Source organism: Bidens hawaiensis, unplaced genomic scaffold (assembly GCF_021521415.1).
Source record: "Bidens hawaiensis isolate Kalapana, Puna unplaced genomic scaffold, B.hawaiensis_p1.1 tig00003237_1, whole genome shotgun sequence".
In the NCBI taxonomy this organism is placed as follows: Eukaryota; Viridiplantae; Streptophyta; class Magnoliopsida; order Asterales; family Asteraceae; genus Bidens; species Bidens hawaiensis.
In genome coordinates, this window is record NW_027491176.1 from 1 (window position 1) to 6,587 (window position 6,587).

The 6,587-nt window shown below is 33.4% G+C and overlaps 1 long non-coding RNA gene across 1 annotated transcript; it reads left to right on the forward strand.

Moving 5' to 3' along the window:
- The first annotated feature begins 1,667 nt into the window (after nucleotides 1–1,667).
- LOC143622577 (uncharacterized) lies at nucleotides 1,668–2,974 on the forward strand. Its single transcript, XR_013151746.1, has 3 exons — nucleotides 1,668–2,208; nucleotides 2,309–2,486; nucleotides 2,817–2,974. It is a non-coding gene; the product is annotated as an uncharacterized LOC143622577 (long non-coding RNA).
- The last annotated feature ends 3,613 nt before the right edge of the window (nucleotides 2,975–6,587 follow it).

The window sequence follows — 6,587 nt, forward strand, 5'->3', positions numbered from 1 at the left end:
ATAACCGAATCGATTAATTAAAGGATGGATTTGTTAAGGTTTTGAAGTTGGTTATTGATACAAAAGGTGTTTTCTTTAGATGTAATAATCAAACTGGTGATGTAATGGTAGAAAGCTTTTGTATTCCTATCATGTTGTTATAATAATAATAATAATCTATACATATGTTGTAACTGTTCTTGATTAGAAGTTGAAAAAACGGGTTTTTTTTGTTAATAATAGAGGGAGATTCTACTTTACTTAAGTTTATTATAATTATTATTAATTCTGTTTTTGGGTGGTTATAAGCAGTCAGTCATGAGCACACAGAGGCAGCACACTGATGAGCCTGCGGATTCGTCACCATCTACTCTCGAGGTAATTCCATAATCATTTGCATTCTGTGTTATATACCAAATCACAATGCCTTATCAATTATATTATATTATTATGACAGGCTAGCAGCTCTAGGAGCACACATTCTAGTGATTCAGAGTCAGGTAAAACAAGCATGCATACTTGATGCTTATTTATTTTTGTTCTCTCTTATCGAGTCATGATTAGTGCAGCCTTAACTAGCAAATTACTCCAAAATTAGTTTTTTCATAACTTTGATAATCACTTTATAGATTTCAGTTTTTTCATACTATATTGGAGAATCGTCGTAGAATTTCGATTCTCAATTACTATTTTCCTGATGAATTGTTTATTAAACTTGTTTTATTGTATTTGCTGTATTTATTACTTGTTAAAGAGGAATGCTGGTATCTTGATCTCAATGCTTCACCGTCACCATCTCCGTCACCGCCACAATCTTATAACTACATGCGGGTACGCAGCGCTCCAACTGTCCTAGTGGCTCCGGTTGAGCAGCCACCACATGGGCCAATTGAGGCCGACGATGGCTCGTTTGAGGCTTTTCTTAATATTGCATTCGGTTCTGGACAGGTCCATTTATTAATAACCTACCCTTTCTCAAGGTTTAAAAAGGCGGAAACGAGCCTTGAGGCGTTTTCCGTCAGACTCTCGAGGCGTAAGCCTCGAGGCGGACCGAGGCGTAAACCTCAAAACATTATTAAAAAGTATTAAAACTATATATATATAATCTATAAAAATCGCACTTTAACATAAAATAAACATTATGAATATTATAAAACCTTATTTAGTAATAAAACAAACATCATAAATCGTTCAACCACTAATTTAATAGAAAACAAACATCATAAAGTAGTTTTTTGTTGCTGTGTCTGTGTTGCTGTTGCTTGGTGTTGTGAAAGGAGGCACACCAATTAAACACTAACCATTACACAGTTAAGCGATGATGTTTTTAAGTACACTAACAGTAAATGTTGGGCTGGCCCACTAATTAAGTCTACTAAGCACTAAATGGGTAAATAAAATGTCCAGAAAATAAATTATTTTTGGCATATTTCCGTATTTCACAACTTCTAGTGAGGCTTAAGCCTCAACGCCTCGCCTCAAAGCCTCACCGCCTCGGACCGCCTCACAAGGTCGAGGCGTAGGTTTCAGTAAACCCTATTGAGGCTAAGCCTTTTATGCGTTTTTCCACCGAGGCTGCCGAGGCGTAAGCCTCGAGGCGCACCTCAGAAAGCCTTTTTAAACCATGCCCTTTTTTTATATCTGTGTATCAAGTATTTAGATTATTATATATTTATATATTAACAAGTATCTGTCTTTTAATTTTCAGGCTATTCGCTCTCAAGGGATTGATTCGGAATCACGTAAACACTTGTTCTTACTTGCTCTTGTTATTGAATAGGGATACTTGCATGCATATACGAAAAGTACGTATGAATGTCTTATGTTTTGTGATTTGTTAAATGGCAGCTGATAATCACCAGCGCAATGTAAGAAGGAGAGTCGAGTCACAGCCACCACGGGCCAACATCAGTGTGCATTTGGGAGGGACTGGGAGTTCTATGGTAATACCACAACTCTCTGGTGTCATGCATATTACCAACATATTGACACGCATATACATATGTGAATATATACACATACGTGTGACCGTGACCGAGGGTTAAAAGTGTTTTAGAAAGTATTTATTGTTTTTTATTATTAGTTAACTGTATAAGGTTTTTCTTCATTTTTGTCTGGCAATGAGCATATCCATTAAAATTGGTTTTTTCATGGTAATATTCACAGCTAGAGCCACCACTATCACCTCCTCTGACGCCTACCTCTAACACGAGAGCTATTAGTTCAACGGTAATACTCTCTGGGATATGCATATTTTGATTGGAGCGTTTTTAGTTTAGTAGCTATTTATTGTTATTTGAGTACAACTGATTTATGTCTATTACTGCAGCCGCCTACCTTGGAGTGTCCAATTTGCATGAAGCCGCTAGTTGAACAGATGGCCACCTGGCGCGGTCACATATTTTGTGAAGTTTGCATAAGAGCTGCAATTGCTGTTCAAGCTAAGTGTCCACTCTGTAGGCGCAAGGCCTCCCAAGGGGAACTCCGCAGGATCTACTTTTCTTGAGGTGTGTAGATTTCATTCTATTCTCTCATTATTAATGGAAAACCTTAAAAGTAAAATGGCCCATGCTAGAATGCGACCCTGGATGTTCAATCATAGTATTTATTATCTGAAACATTTGAGCCTCCAAACATTAAAAAAAAATGGCCTTTGATCTTGTTAATTAGTAAGCAAATTAACCAGGCTTAACTAACTACATCAGTAGATGAATATTAATCTTTTAGTTTAGCTTAAAAACTTTAGTTTACTTTGCGGATATGTTTGCTTTGCGTGTATAATAATATTAAGTAAAACTACTTGGCGCGTTTGTTGGACACGCTTTAATAATTTTCAGGTATTTATTAATGCATTCCTTGTGGAGAAAAGGCACACGAAAGTTTTATTTATTGGAGATTGCGGTAAATTCAGGCCAGGAGCGGTTATAGGAATTGTATTTGTTTATTTGAAAGGCTACTCCATACATTGTATTTTAAGTTATAGTCGATCTTTCTACTTGTGTTAATTGGAAAATTTTGTGTTAATGAGAAGTTTAAATTGGTATTGTAAGAAGATAGGAAGGTAACAGTTACGTAGTATTTTATTCCTAATAAAAAGAACACATCCCGCGTTAACTTAACGAGAGAAAGGAAATGGATATCTTTCTAGGGTTGTAAGCGAATTTGACGTTTGACTGTCTGTTTGGTGAGAAGTTCGTTTATGTCCAACAATCCGGACATGGGGAAAAAATTTTGTTCAGTAGCTTAACGGACGCACACGAACAAAGGCCATGTTCTTTCAATAGTGTTTTATAGTGTTTGTAAACGTATGGTAATGTCCGTTCGATTACGTCTGTTTAATAGTGTTCTACTTGTTGAAATTCCTTGAATAATAAAGAATTTGAAGCTTGTTTCTTGTGAAACACTAGAAGTTTGTGGATTTTGGAAACCAAAACATTATTTTGATGTGATTATGTGTGTGGTTACTATGTCAAGTGTTAAGTATTAATGTGGTGTAAGGTTCATTAAGGTTTATGTTTAAGTGTTTTGATATGTTTACGTTTGTTTGTCCATTAACGTTCATTAGTGTCCATTGGTTAGTGTCTGCTACTCTTCTGTTGTCCATTAGCGTTCTTTTACAAAACTAAGGAATGAATACAAACGGACACGAACAAATTCAAATCCTTAATGAACGGACACGAATTTTTTAGGTAGGGTGTTCGTGAACCGTCTGTTTGTCCGACAAAATCTCAACGGACGAACACGAATAACATCTCGTCCGGTTAGGTCCGCTTATGACCCTTCCTTTTCTTTCATTTTCTTCTAATTTGAAAGGAAACCAATCTCCTCCATTTTACTCTATATTTATTCCCTCCATTTCTTTCGTTTTCTATCCTTTAATGAAACTCAGGGAAAGACATTCCTCCCTAGTCCCTATCATTTCATTCCATCCTTCAAAATGCCTAGGCTATATAGTAGCCACTACCAAGAAAACGAACCACTACTACACTGGCTTAAATAACTAATAGAAACTAACTAAACCCATGCAGGAGGATTTCACACAACATGAATGTGTCATGTGTGAACATGGTTAGTTTGCGCATAGCAAATTACCGGTTTCCGCCGACGAAAAAGCCGCTAAACCAAACGAAGATGCTCCAAATACAATATTAGAATGAGCCAAGTTGTGAAGATGATGAACTCGGATTTGTTTTAGAATGAAAAGTAACGGTATGGACTAGGGACGATGGACCATGGGTTTTTGTTTTCGGGCTAGATGTTAGGCCCGAATCCAAGATTACGTAGTTTGGTACTTTGGTATAGAGGTGTAAAAAAACCGGTTTGGGACCGGTTTTAGGCAAACCGAACCGAACCGGTTTGGGTTTAAAACCGGTTTCCAAACCGACCCAAACCGTCAGTTTCAGGACCGGTTCCCCTTCAAATCTATCAAACCTATTTTGAAACCGAACCGGTTTATAAGCCGAACCGAACCGGTGTGACCAGACCGGCCTATCTTGCTTCTAAACCGGTTTATAAACCGAACCGGTTTGTGTCAAACCGGTTTTGACTAGCCGTTGACCAAACCGATTCCAGGGCCGCAACATAACCCATCATACGAAATAGATTAGTTTCAGGGTTCATAAACTTAGAACATTATTGTTATTTTACTACGTACTACATTAAAAGTTCACACGGTTATGTTTGATTAATGACCGATTTCACTATTCCTACTACCAAATCAATCATAATTGATCTAAAAATATGTTTGGGATTGAGTTTGAAAAGTGTTTATGGCTTTTCAAAAAGCCATTTTGAAAAGCTAGGATTTAGGGCTTCTATAAAACTGTTTTTTAACCATTTCAAAAAGTTAAAATAATAAGGCACTATGGGAAGCATTGATTGAAGCATATGAAGGGAATGAAGAAATGAGGAGGAGTCAAGATCTCCTGCAACAAAAATTTAACATGTTCAATCACATTCTGGGAGAGTCGTTGGAAACTCAGCTTCATAGATTCATAGCTCTTATGACTGAGATGAGATCTGCAAGCGTCAATCTTTCAGCTGCTGAAATAAACAATAAGCTGGTGAACTCATTTTTCTGTGATTGCCAAACATCATTTAACTTATTGGCTTTTTGAAAAAGCCAATAAGCCAATAAGGTGTTTTTAAACTCAATACCAAACATGCCATAATTATAGCTCGAGATCAGCTCGTTTAAAACTCGAGCGAAGCTTGTTAATTTTTAATATATTTTCTTCATTTTTTTTACAAATCTATCTATTCTAATAAATAACTACTCATATTTGCCACTTGGCAATCTCTTAGCCACCCTCCCCACTTTCAACGTATTTTAATATATGGTCCCTATATTTTAAGTTTTTTCAGTTTTTGAATTCAATTGTTATTAAATGTAAATTCTAACTTATTCATTTATTAACATTAATTGTGAAATAACAAAATAATGAAATATTAACTATTTGTCATTTATTTATATGACATTTTTGTGTAGTATAAATGGTTTTAGTAATAAGAAGATCGATATTTAGTTTTCAATATTTTCTTTTATAACTCAAACCAAAACGCTTCAGAGAATATATATTTTATAGCTTGATTTATACATTTTTTATACATTTAAATATATTTAATTTAATATGCCTTATAAGACAAATTACTTAATTAAAAGCATTCAAAACATTAAACCAGAAAATTTGTTTCAATCTCATTCCACTATTTTCGTTTTCCAAAAAATCATTTAGGGTATTGAAACCTAAAATATCAGTTTATCAATTATTTACATGATTTCAATATTATATTAACTTATTAATTTTATTTTTATACAAATACATCGAAATAGGTTATGGTAGTTTTACGTGTTGGTTAGTACAAAATTAAAGTGCGTATTATGGTTTATATTCAAAATTATAAAGTTATACACAATTTTTTTTAAAAAAAATTACAGTTATAACATTTATTATTAAAATTTATAAAAATTCATTAAGATTCACATCTTAATTATAATGTAACTTAATAGAAATATATATTATTTTTATTTTTTATTATTTGTAACTTAATCATGCTTCTCATTATATTCAAGGATATTCTATTTTCACATTAATTTTAAAAAAAATAACCAACTAAAAGTCATTTACCATGGTTCCATAAATCCGAACATATATATATATATATATATATATATATATATATATATATATATATATCGATTAGTTAAATATTCCAATAACTTTTCACAACATTAACTAATAACACGGGATTAATATTCAAAATTTAAACATTCTTAATACAGTTTTTCAAGTATTATAAATAAAAATCACTATATTCACCTTATGCAATTTAGATATTCTAATATTCTGCTAACTTAGAATAATCACTGTTATTTGACCATGCTTTAAGGTTAGTATATCTTTGTCATTTTTATGAAAATTACATTCTTATGAAATGAAACAAAGCATTTTGTTATATTTTAATTTTCGGTTATATGTTACTTGATTATGCAAGTTACTTGATTATGCAAGTGTTAATTCTAAAGATGATTATCTAATCAAAGTTAGGAAACATGGTTTTTGAGACAATAATGATATTTGGATAACATGAGTAGATGATCTAAAATG